General features: G+C 46.1%; 1 protein-coding gene across 1 annotated transcript in view; it reads right to left on the bottom strand.

Annotated features, from left to right (window-relative positions):
- LOC119460608 (plexin-B-like) overlaps positions 1-13,673 on the bottom strand; it is a 213,812-nt gene that overhangs the window by 134,328 nt on the left and 65,811 nt on the right. The window lies entirely within an intron of this gene.

Here is a 13,673-nt window from a genome sequence, read left to right as displayed (position 1 = left end):
AGTAATCATTCGATTAGAATAAGCTTTTATGCCGATGTTTGCGTGCTTTACTCCACTGTATCTAACCCACGTGACCAACAGAGCTTAAACAAGGCATTTTTGCTCTTTTGTAAGTGGAGTAAGAAATGGCAAATGGCTGTTAAATTTAAGAAAACTGTAGTGATGACCTTTAAAATGAAAACTCAACCACAGAATTTCCCCTATGGTTACAATAGCAATATCTGGGAAAATGTCAAGGAATTCAAATACTCAGGCGTAACTTTCACGGGTAACTTGAAGTGGCACAGGCACATAGGCAAGCTCGAAAGCAGAATGAAAATTACGCTCTTTAAAGCAGTTATTTAAGAGCGCACCTAAGTAGTCTGAACTAATAACTCATAAAAGCTTGGTAAGACCATTACTTCATTAAGCGTCCACTCTCTTGCCCCCTCATCACGCCAGTAACATACATAAACTCGAGTCAGTGCAAAGTAAAGCCGTTCAATTAAATTTTCATCGCTATGACCGCTTTTTCTCGCCTTGCTCTCACACTGCCGCCTACCAGACCTAAATGCGACTGTATTATTCGCCTGCACAATGTACTTCATCGAAAGTCCCGTATTACTATATCACTCGTTGTCTTACATAGTTGCATAGAGCTCGACTTTTTTTGTGAATTTTCTTGGACTTTGCCGGTGAACTGCTGTTTCCTGCTTAGTTGCGATGGACTCTCACGCGCGTCCGCCGGACTCGGGAGTGCCCGCGGCGGCTGCCTCCAATAAGCCCAACGGCACCGAGAGCGACACTGACAGCGACGACACCATGCAGTACTATGTCAGCAGTGAAGAATCTTGTGACGACACGTTTGATCTGGTGCGGAGCCGAAAAGCAAAGAGAAAGTTTGTCAGCACATCATCAAATTCGAGTGCGTCCACCATAAGGTCTTCGCGGAATACCGAGGTACTCACCATCCTTTTCGGGCCAGTGCTCGCCACGGATAACCTGAGATGCCTCGACATCTAGAGGCGCTGGCTCCGAATGAAATCCAGGACATCAGAGTAAATACCCGTAAGAACTTCCTAGCGATTGACGTAGAACATGCGGCTGCGTTAGCTTCTTTGCGCAAGGTCACGGAACTTGACGGGATGAAAGTCCACCCTCATATACCGCTGGGCAAAGAAGTCAGTAATTGTGTAATTTACGATGTCGACGAGACCATTCCCAACACCTATATGTCGATCTTAATCAAGCCAGCTACAGAAAACACCGTCATCGCAAACACCTCGGCATGTCACGGTGTGTAAAGATCATGTTTAAGGGCGAATCCCTCCCAACACATGTAAAGGTGGGCCACTTCCGACACGCAGTTCGCCCATTTCTACCAAAAACGCTGCAGTGCTGGACATGCGTGAAGTTAGGCCATGTGAGTAGTGTGTGCAAAAACACTACCGTATGTTGTCGATGTGCGGGGCCCCACACCACTGACACGTGCGAGGCCAGTGTGCTGAAGGGCACAAACTGCAGCGGCCCTCACGATGCATCCTCAAAGCAATGCCCTTTAATTCGAAAGGAAATGGCAATTTTGAAGAAAATGGTTACGGACCGCTCGTCTCACCCAGAAGCGGCAGCATCTATTACGCGACGAAGATCACGTCGCCGCTGGCGCCGTTCAAGAACCTCTAAAGCCTCTGTACCACGCGAGCCACGTACATCACCACCCCACCCCCTCTCCCGCCCAGGCCATGCCCGATCAGCTGCAAGGACAAATGAGCTTCGAACAGCACGGCAGCTGACGCTTGGCCTGAACTCCAGAGGCTACATGCACCCACGGAGCGAGAGAAGACATCTACAGCAAGGGACGCCTGGTCCGTTCCTGATAAATTGTCGGACCAAGATCAACAAATTGGCGTCATGCTCAGCTCTCTAGTGAGTGTTATTCATGTTCTTATGGACAAGCTACAGACACCAACAGCTCGAAGTGCGTTGCAAGAGCTGGATGCCATCAGTCCGGTTCTCGCAAGCCTTCAGAAGTCCAGTGCTTGAGAATTTATACAGCGGAACCATGGCTCGTCGACAACAGCAACGATCGTACCGGGATGATGTCAGAAGCGCCTCCATATTACAGTGGAATGCGAGAGGCCTGAGGTCACGTATTTTGGATTTCCGGCAGTTCGTGTTTGAAAACCGCTTACCTGTGATCCTGTGATCGGTTGCATTCTCTTGACCCATCTATGCGACTGTTACCTGGACTTCCGCGAAGTGAGGAAACAAGGCTGTGCCGCTTACGCTTGGGTGTTGCATTCACCAATGCATACGCGTGTTTGATTGGAATGGCTGTTAGCGCCTGAGTGCAATGCCTGCGGTGCCGAGGAGACCATAGAACACCTACTGTGCTACTGCCCATCATTCGAAAACGAAAGACATGACCTGTGCATAGCTCTCAATCAGCTGGATAAAAAAAATTCACCTTGAACAGGATCATTGCCTCGACTATAGCAGCTACAAAAGGCCACAAAAGCGCCGCTGCGATTTTTGAAAACTACCGGATTGAGTGATCGTCTGTGATCTGGACTGAGTGACCATCAGCGATACGGCAGAGATCTGTTGCTGCGTTGGTGATATCTACAGTGGACTTTCTATTCTTCTCTTAATCTTTCTCTCCCCTTTCCCTTGGGTAGCCAACGGGGCTCAGTCCTGGTTAACCTCCCTGCCTTTCATTAATCATTCTCTCTCTCTCTCTTTTAGATTTTCCTTCTTTCTTCAAATTATCGAACTTTGCAATAATATTGAAGTGTCGTTACGTGAAACGCCTTTAGGTCAATTTGTTATTAAATTGTCCAGTCACATATGTTGAATATTCCCTGGTTTCAGTGTTTTTGTTTGTGTACCCTCTCTTGCTAGGTCTTGCTCATGCAAGATGGCAGTATGTGTAAATAAATAAATAAATAAATAAATAAATAAATAAATAAATAAATAAATAAATAAATAAATAAATAAATAAATAAATAAATAAATAATAAATAATAAATAAATAAATAACGTCATAGGTTAGGAAAATTACTAGCATACAGTCCTATCGACACTTCCTTGCCTTATGTACAAACCGAAACGGCGAAAGCATGGATAGAGAAAACACGGACAAATGAATGGTGCGCAATGGTCTTTTCAGCTGGCACATAGCGCAAAAAGAAAGTATAATTAGCCGCCAACTGACCCCTTTTATCGAACATTTGTCCTACACACGCACGAACGTGCAGAGATAAAAGGCGAGGACAATTTTCACCACATAGTACCTACATATGCGCGTCTGCGTAGTTACAAAGACATACTGTTCATATGTTATTGGGACCGAGCGGCGACCATAACTGCACGCGTGTTCTTTCCGCAATGTGTCAATGGATTGCGGTGGTCACTGCGTACTCACATAAAGGAAGCGCTGTTTTGAGCGGCGAGTCTGAGGTGAACAACTTGCTTTCCTATACAGACTGTTTGATGGTGCCGGCTATCCCATGCACACGGGCACGTAGCCACAGTATATTTTTAATATTTCGCGGGATTTCACTCTTTTCTAAAAAGAAAGTAAACACGTAATGTGTGCCTTGCTGAAAATATCTCATTTAGGCGTCTCTAACTATTATCTACAACTCCATAATTTACATGTATCCTGACGATGCATGAAAATAACATTTAGGAAGTAAGATAATTTAATCAACTAACTGGATTACAGGAAATAAAATACCACTGGCGGTTCTTTAATTCTCATTCGAACAACATGCACTCAGACTTATTCGCGTAGGATGATCCGTCTTCTTTGAAAGATTGGAGCACGATAGCTGGGACAGCCTGTATAAATTGTATGACGCCGCCACCATCCTGTAGGATAACTTTAGTATAGGGGCTGAAATATGCCTCTATGTCTCACTATGACCATGTGTCAATCCTGTCAATATTTACTGCCGTCACAGAGCACGCGTATGCACGGGCAATCTACGCTAGCAAGTGGAGTGGTTTAACGTCTTTACGGTCATACTAGAAAACACAGCTCCATCGCGCTTTTCTTTTGCCTTCTCCTAGTTCAATATACGGACCCGTAAGTGTGACCCCCGTTCTGTTGTCATTCCGAGATGACGCTGCAAACTTGTCGATGTAGCCAAACAGGCCCACTCCAGAGAACCAAGAAGGATAGTGCGCGTAAAATATTGCTGAAACAGCGTTGCTGCTTCAAGGTTGTATTCCTTCGCGACACCCGGTGAAGACCTTGCAGCGTTACGGCGTAACAAAGCCTCGTAAACAATATTCGCTTGCGCAGCATTGACGACGAGGGCCGCCGTGCAGCCTCATCAGACATTTCATATTTATCAGCAGAATGCGGTATGAACACAATCGGTAAACAGAGGAGAAACAATAATCCGAGCTTACAACGGGGAAACACGTGGAGAGAGATAAGTGAATAACGGCGGTTGGGATGCGTGAGCTTGCATCTATTCGAATTGCGTCAGCGTCGGGCGATAAATTGCGCTGTTTACAGTAACAAACAGCTCCTTCATAGCGCCACCCTATGTCCATTACACCAGCTATGGCGAGGCAGCGAGGCGTGATAATGCAAACTGAGCAGGGCTTGCCTTCGTTTCCCCATTTTGCCCTCTTTTTTTCCCCTAGCGCCGGGCATTGCAGAGAATAACCGCTGCCGATGGCCATAAAACACAATGATGGTTTTCCTCTGAAGTGTGGCTGGGCGTTTCCGCGGCAGCTTCGAATTTCCTCGACGGGAAACGACTCCGTTAAAAGCGCTATCTTCTCCAAGCGCCAGGCATATCCGCGTGTGTAATTTTCTTTTGGTTCTTTTTATTTATTTATTTTATTTCTTGGCCCCCTCGTTGATTTTTTTCCCCATACCTTCCTACTCGCTGCGAAGCGGGAATAGCTGCAATACTTTTTCTGGCGAAATAAGCCTATAAGTACGTTCCGAGTCGTAAAACCTCCAATGGTTTGCCCGTGTGTTTGCGCAGCACCGTCTATTGTGCTGATCAACGGGATGTGTATACGTTCGAGCAAGTAACGGCGTTTGAAAAAAAAAAAACGCGAATGAAATCAAAACGAAAAAGGGAAATCGATTCAGGAAGGCGCCCTGGAAGAGAAGAGAGCGGGAGCTAAGACCTCTTCGGACGGTCTTTCGAGCACCAACAGAAGGATGCGGGCTGGTCGCTGCTGCAGGCAAGGAAAAATCGAAGTGACACAGTGTTCGCAGATAGGATGCGCACCTTGGAGGCGAACCACTATACCACTTGCTTTACTCTTTCTTTTTCTACGGCCCAGAAAGACGCACACACACGCTTAAAAGACGCCGCCAGTAAAGGATCCGAGTTACTTGAAGCAAACCGTCTTGCGGGAACTGTATAGGTTCGCCGACGGAAACTGTAGCCTCGGGAACCCATTAGCTATAGTGGTTTTTATCACCCCGGCGGCGCGCCAACGTTGCCCGCGCAAAATGAAAGCGTGCGCACACAGTTTTGTCGCATCGCCGGATTTGCGCAACGCGCGCCGAAGAGCTGCGGCTCAGCAACCGTGGCACGTTCGCTACAGGGGGCGGGTGCGTCGCTTCAAGCACGCGTGACGTCGCGAACGGCTCTTGTAAAGCAATTTTCCCTGCCCTTTGTTCTGTCAGTTATCTTTCCTTTCTTTTTCGTGATCTCTCAAAACTGTGCAGTGCTTTGCCGGATTGCATTGACGTTAGCCAAATCAGGAGTGGGAACATGCTTATATCAATAAATGCCTACGCAGAGCGCGCGCAAGACACAAAGAATGTCACTCGCGTACAGCGCTGTGTCATTCTTTCGTTCTGTCTCGTCCTTGTGCTCGCTGCTCACGCATCACCCTAACATCCATCCTAACATGTCAGTGAACATAATTCCTGTGTAGCACATAAAACTGTTTCGTCATCCTTGAACCTGAGCACAAAAAAAGTGTTAATGATGACGAAAAAACAAATAATTGAAAAGTTTTACAAATTAGTGGATGGTTTAAACACTTCCCTGCTGCTACGATGTAACAAAAGCTTTGTGTAAGCCGTCATGGAAATCTGCGCTGCTTTCTTCTTTCCTTTCGCCTCCCTTGTAGTAATAACCACCTCCGCGCACGTGGTACCTTGTGGCAGTGCTGCACGCTTTTAGCGAGAAAGGGCCCCAACTCGATCACCGTGTTCTCTCTTCGTCTCTCCAGCAGCGATAACGAAATGCACGGCCTCCTGTTCAGGTAACGTAGCCCGCACTCCGTCCCGGGAACAATGACCCCAATCTGCGCATGGACATTTGTGTAACTGAAAGCTTGCACGTGTAGTGACGAAAACCAGTAGCCGCGCCGACTTTTGGTCAAAGAAGAAGCAGAAAATGGTTCAAGGACACTTTGTCATGAAACCTTAATGCATGAGCGGCACTGGCCATTGGGTGTAAGCGCAGAAGGAGAAATGTATGCCCCGAAGGGGCGACAATCGTTCACGGCCAGTGTCGTCGCGGGTTACACAGTGGCACGTTGGGCGCAAGTGGGAATGCGCGCCGCCAGCGCTTGCGACACCAACGCCGAGGTAAATTAGGGAATAGAGTTACTGCACGTTGTGCTAGTCGCGAGCGGCAATTAGGTGGACAACGCGTCACTCTAGGTGTCTCGCGCTTCGACGGTAACTCCGGCGGTCCCCTTCGCCGCATGCGCGTAACTTGAACCGCTTCGCGGGCACGTGGGTAGTTAAGTAAATGAAAAGAAGCAGACGATAGTTGCGTCACGCGTGCTCGTTGCCCAAGGGCGGTCGCGAAATATGATGAATGAATCCGGCATTATGAAACAAAGTTCGTGGCCACCAGGACTTCATCGCTGGTAATGAGAGCACTGCTAAAGAACTACCCACGTTTTCTCTGGGCTCCAGGTGAGTGCGACCCTACTTATGAGTGGGTGGAGGCGCATCGTAATTTAGATCTGGACATCGCGTCAAATTGTATACCACGTTCCTCACAATTGTTTCCTTCCATTTTACAGCGAAGATGTTTATGCGGACCCTGTGCCGTCGTTGTCGTACTTCGCTTAAAAGGGGCCACGTGACCTAGCGGGAGAGGAGAGGAAGAGAAGAGCTCAGCAAGGGGAAAGGGGTCGGAGTGACCCCTTTCTCCCTGTGAGAATGCTGATGTGAGAGGGTGCAGATGAAAAGGAGAACGAGGAGGGGTGCTGACGTAAGTCGCGCCGTCCAATACACGCTTTGGAGTGATAGAGCGTCAGGCGCGCCAACCAATGGCGGTGTAGAAAAAAAGTAGGGCTACGGAGCAGTGGGGTTGAGAGGAGTTAGCGTCAGCGTTGGTTGTATATACGGAGCTTTGGATTAGTGGTTCCGCACATTCCATCCCAGCTACAACTATGGGAAGACCACGAGTAGTGCGTACTCCTGAGGAAGAAGCTGCCTACCGCGAGCGTCAGCGAGAGTTCACTCGTGATCGGGCTCGTCGTTTGCTCTCATTACTGGCGCGCAAAAAAGGGGCGGCGCAACTTGCACAAGAAAAAAAAAAGCACGGCAAAACACTGGAGAGAAACCTCACGCGAAAGAAAAAACAGACTGAGAGAACAAAAAAAAAAGCACTCCTAAAGCATGGTCACCACGCGAAGCACGCAAAAGCGAAAATGAAGCGAAACAATGGTAAAACAAAATATTTACAATAAAGACTGCTTGCGAAGTTTGACTTGCATGGTGTAACACTCGGTGTAACTAACACAGCTTCGCTCTTCGACCATCTTCACGGAGTGGTAGGGGCGGTGATTTGTTTTTTCTCCTCGTTTTATTCCATATATATGTTGGATTGGTCGCTTTACTATCAGCATTTTATACATACAAAAAGAAACAAAGAAAGAAGGCGCGTTACTTTTCAAAACTCAGATTTATATAGTGATATGGTGAACAGGGCAAGCCGTTTCATCTTAAACGATTACAGCTACCAGTCTAGTGTAACACAAATAAGACTTATACTTTCATTACAATCCTTGAACACTCGCCGAGACATTGCTCTGTTAACACTGTTTCACAAAGTTATTCGCTCCACTCGAACGCCAACATGCTTGAAACGACCCTACTCCACGTCACACAGGCTTAATAATCATTTCAGCGATGCCTGCATTTAGGGATCTACACATGCATTCCATCACTCTGCTCTTCCTCGTGCCGTCAGGTTTTGGAATTCTCTTCCGCATAGCATTGCATGCCTGTCCAACTATGATTCATCGTCTAATGCCTTGACCGACTATCAGCATAATCATCATCATCATCATCAGCCTATATTTATGTCTACTGCAGGACGAAGGCCTTTCCCTGCGATCTTCAATTACCCCTGTCTTGCGCTAGCTGATTCCAACTTGCGCTTGCAAATTTCCTAACTTCATCACCGCACCTAGTTTTCTGCCGTCATCGACTGCGTTTCCCTTCTCTCGGTATCCATTCTGTAACTCTAATAGTCCACCGGTTATCCACCCGACGCATTACATGGCCTGCCCAGCTCCATTTTTTCCTCTTAATGTCAACTAGAATATCGGCTATCTGCTCCCTGATCCACACCGCTCTCTTCCTGTCTCTTAACGTTAGGCCTAACAGGCGGTGGCGGGGAGCAGAGGCAGAACACCCGGCTTCTAATCTGACCGACTATATTACTGATAAAATGTAAAGTTTTACGGTTGTCGCACCATGCTTTCTTGTATTTGCACTATGTTTTGCACCTTATTGTAGCCTTAGTAGCGTTATGTCGCTATGTCCCGTTAGTTTCGTTTTTAGTACCGGTTTTATTAGGACCGTTATACCGTTAATGTGGTAGTAGCGTGAAAACTTTTCCACCTCGGTTGTAGTTACGGTTGTGTTAGGTAAACTGCTACGGTTTCATGCATGTCATATATTCTATGTATTTTCCATGTATTTTCTATATGGTGTCCCCCTTACTGAATGCCTCAATTTGAGGACTGTAAGGTATTTTTAAATAAATCAATAAATAGATGTATAAATATATAAATAGGGTACAAGCATCGTGAAGAACATTACCTGCATATACTTCTCAACCTTACCTGCGTAAAACTTCTCAATGCTGTCGAATTTGCTTTTTCTGCTCCGCCTGACACCATCGTTCGAGCGCTCTCACGAAAGGCTGCTCAGAATGCGATATAGAAATATCTATTTGCCATTTCATGACGGTGTTCAAAACAACTGTTAAAATTGCATAAAATTTTACATATTTCAGAGTTGCATGATATACAAGCTCTCCTATTAAAGTATTCCACGTCAGAGATATCCCACAGGTATATCGACATAAAAATAGATATAGTATTCACCAGAACTGCCATTCCACCCATAACCATTAACCTTTTAATGTTACGAGAAGTGCGAGACTGCGAAAACGCGATACCTAGGCTGATGGCTTGTTAAGACGGTCTATCAATGCTCAGCAGAGGAGGCTCTATTGCTCGCTTCATCTACCAGCTGTACTGACTTCGGTGGGGCCTTCCTTAAGTTTCTGCCACAGTCAGATTACCGAGAAAGAGAAGAAGGAAACGGAGGTCAAAGAAGGCTGTTCCCGATTGGCTAATTTGCACTTGGGCAGGTTAGAAAGAAGACAAGAAACATGCAAATAGTGTGCGCACACCCGCTCGGGAACGTATCTGTTTTTTAATGTGTTAGCATTCTTAGGGATGCTAACATACCGATGCTAACGTCCCGCGACTGGCCGCTCGAGGCACTATGCGCGTATTAGCGGGCTTCTTTCACGCTCGGAAAAACACTTTTATGTAGCACGTATTGAGCAACAGAAAGATGTATCAGGAGTTTGTCATGTTGCTCTACAATTTTCTCATTGACACTTTTCATATAACTAGAACACTTGAGAGGTTGATTAATTAAGACTAATTAAGTAATTAGGTGGTATGCGAAAAATAATCTGAGTCTCTCCAAACGACCGCAAACAGCAATACCTTGGTTCTGTCCAGCCACGTGGCATTTGCATATTTTTAAATCTTGGTGCATGATAGTTGGGACACCCTGTATACTATAATTATAACATACCTAACTATGTAGTATGCATAACATTGCACGGTATCGGTCGGTCAGCATATGCAAAGAACAGTTTATCTATTAGCAAATGTTTCTGTCAGGAAGTAGCAGAAAGCTCCTGTAAGGATGACTTTCAAGTAGCAGCACTAAGCTTCAAACACTCTCTCCAGCAATACACATCCGGAACTGGGACACGTGACCCCCATTAGCTGCTTACATGCGTGAGTGCGCCTTCAACTAATAATTGAGTGACATACACATAAAAACGTCACTTGGTGATCTAAAAAGTTACGCGTAGGGTATTTAGCAAACCAGCTTCGCTTGTAGAGGAGGATATCTGCTGTGAAGAAGAAGACGTACACCATGCACTGAAGATGATGCACACCACCAACAGCAGCAACATCGTGATCGGTTCACCAAAGGCGACGCTGAAGTTACGGTTCAGAGCGCTGCCTGTCGTAACTGTTCTCGCCACCTGTTCCGTGCCAGTACACCCCAAGGATCTACATCTACGCCTGTTCCGGCCAATAAACCTCATTTTACTGCTTTTAGTAGCCGAACGTTGAACAACTCTTAAGCATCAGAAACTCCCGAACAAAGTCGGATCCGCACTGGAGAGATATTGCGCAAGCCGCTATTATGCTATAGATACCAGCGGATAATTTAACCTGTAAACTGAGATTCACCTTTTCCCAACGAGCAGAGACCTTGTTGCTCAATATTCTCGGTAGCCTCGCCCCCGCTTGCTTTAAACGCATGCACTGCATTTCGCTTGAAGTCAGAAAAGCTCAGGGTGGATTTATGCAAATTCTAGCGCGCAGTCTAAGGCCTATTTTTATTTTCGTACGCTACTTTACCGAAAATTTATTCCTAATTCAGTCCACGTTCGGGAGTTGTTTTTAGCCATTCTGTGGAAAGTTCTCGTATCAGTTTGTCCTCGACTTGTTTAGACGGGTCACCACTTGAAGGAAGAAAAAAACCGCACTGCTGATCTAAATTGAACTCTCAATTAATGATCTACCAAATCTCACACCGTAGAGTTTTCAGCCATCGAAGTACGTATTTAGGTTTTTCTTACTTTCCCTCCTGTTGTTGTAGCCTTTTCTTTCTGCACGAAATGACCCCTCGGGTGTATGTAAAGGCACGTCCAAAGAGAGCGCCTATGTTAGTACTATGGCTAAAGAAAATTTAGTGCCAGAAAAAATGAAAGCTTCTGCACAACGTTCTTATAGTATTTGCATAGCGTTCAATGAGAGAGGACACGCGTATTCGCGTTCTGAATTAGGAAACGATGGGGCACCCGCCGAAGGCCTTTACAATGGCTGAGACGTTGTGTTTCGAGCGTACATGTAAAGGGAAGGAAGAAATAAAAACAACACTTGATCCGCACAGAGTTCAAGCTTTCGGTCGCAGCTGCCTGCTTTTAAATATGAAATGAGATTCTCCTCTGCCTGGGCGCTGTGGTACGGGCCTCGAAGCGAGCACAGACATTAAATAATCGTCAGGCGAGGCTAATCAGGCATAAAGTACCGTGAGAGCCGAGAAACGGCATTATAAAAAAAAACAATACGCAGTTCAGTTCGTAACCTTCAATGTCAGCCATCGCTCATTAAAGGCACAGACGAGTGTACGGTTACACGAAAAGTTCTTTCATTGCGTTCAGAAAAAGAAAGATACAGATACTGGAAATGAGCCAAGCGAAGAACCAGTGTGTGCATTCAGTCGACGCTCAAGTCCGTTCCTCGCTTGCTGCTCTGGCGAAAATATCGCGGGGACCTTTCGAAACGCAATCTCTGAAATTACCGGAATTCTCTGCGCCGCCGCCATTCGTGCAATTGCGTGAGAGAGAATAGGTGAACGTCACGTGCCGAAGAGGCCGCCGGCAGAGTACGCCTGGCATGTGAAGGCTGAAGCGGGTCTAGCGCGCTCGGTAATTCCGCGGCGAGTTCTTTATGCATGGGCAGTTTCTCGCGGAAAAAGACTCAAACAATTAACATAAGGAAGAAACGCAGCGCGAAGCTTGTATCCTGAGCAGCAGCCGCTTTGCGCGCTGTCGGAAGAACGTCCCAATTTTGGACCAAACGAAGTGTATGAAGCTCCGCAGTGCAGCAAAAACTATGCTGAAGAGACCTCAAGGGGAAAAAAGAAAAAGGAAATTAAACGTGATTTCATAAGTAAAGAAAGCGATCAAACTGTAATGTTTAGTCAGAAGAAGAAAATAGATGAAGCGATAAAAAACAATTGAGCAAATACAACGCACTGCTGGAATCTATGTTAAGCGGAGCATTTTGCAGGGACCTGGTGATTCAGTATTGTTTGGGGTTCCGAAAAACGAAACCAGGTGGACCTAAGTTTAAATTGAGTAGTTGTGTGTGTGTGTGTGTGTGTGTGTGTGTGTGTGTGTGTGTGTGTGTGTGTGTGTGTGTGTGTGTGTGTGTGTGTGTGTGTGTGTGTGTGTGTGTGTGTGTGTGTGTGTGTGTGTGTGTGTGTGTGTGTGTTTCGAACTATGGTAGCACGACATGACGGCCATGGCATGATTTCTGCGCCGGCCTTTCGACATACGACATAGCGATTGTTGGGTTCTACATAGGTAGTGGACGAGCGTATGCGAGATTAACAGATTGTGCCGTCATCAGCCAGCACGTGCATACAGTCGTACGAACTTATGGTTATTTCATGTGGTGGATGTTAAAATGACGGTGGCATTTGTACTTCGGCGAAGACGACACAGTGGAACGACGTGCACGCGCCGAGTTTTTCAGAGCTCGCTGGCTTTGGAACGAGAGAAGCATGTGTATATGATCGTGGCCTAATAAATGGACATCAGGGAAATGTCTCTTGTCGCTTATGTGATGTACCTGAACCAACTGAAGATTCGTTTATATACTGCTGCCATTTTACTTTGCGATATGCTTCAGCAAAGTCTTCGCAAAGACTTTGATTTAAATCTTCATTCCGAGCGATATCTGGCGCCAAGTAGCTGTGATGATGTATCCTTTGGCCCCTTTCTACTCATTAAAATGCATAGCCTGTATAAATTACTCATGTTGGATAGAAATGCCGAACCTATACTTTCATCGACAACTTGTTTTATTCAAAGCATCGTCCAACTGAAATATCTGTACGAGCAACTCGAATTTCGTTCAGGTTGGTATTCTGTATTGGTAAAGTGCTTATCCTTGTCAATATTTAAATGTTTCTCGTAAATATTGACCGCGATCTGAGCACCGCGCCTCAAGAATGAAGAGTAACTCTACGGTGCTCTGTGTATATGTGTTCGTGGCCGTGCAACTAGAAGATACTTCTTAGCTCGCCTTCCTGTTTGTTTCCCGCAGGAGTCATGCGTGCCTGAAGTAAATACCACGAAAGAAAAACTAAAAATTGTGGCCTAATGGTTATAGCACCCAGCTGCCATGCTCGACGGCAGAGGTGCGATTCCCACACCGGTCACACATTATTTTTCTAAAAGCGAGGTCAAATAGAAACCTACCTATCTACCGTAAAGTGCCAAGCATAGGCTAACCCGAATCCTTTGATTTCCACGCGTTCGTATACCCGGCCATTTGAAACGGCCGCTCAACAAACAGCATGCGATGGGTTTAGGTCCTTAACTGTGTCGAAATCTCTAAGGTCA

The sequence above is a fragment of the Dermacentor silvarum genome, chromosome 8 (assembly GCF_013339745.2).
Source record: "Dermacentor silvarum isolate Dsil-2018 chromosome 8, BIME_Dsil_1.4, whole genome shotgun sequence".
Taxonomy (NCBI): domain Eukaryota; kingdom Metazoa; phylum Arthropoda; class Arachnida; order Ixodida; family Ixodidae; genus Dermacentor; species Dermacentor silvarum.
The sequence above is the reverse complement of the archived record's forward strand: the minus strand, read 5'-3'. Positions and strand labels throughout refer to the sequence as shown.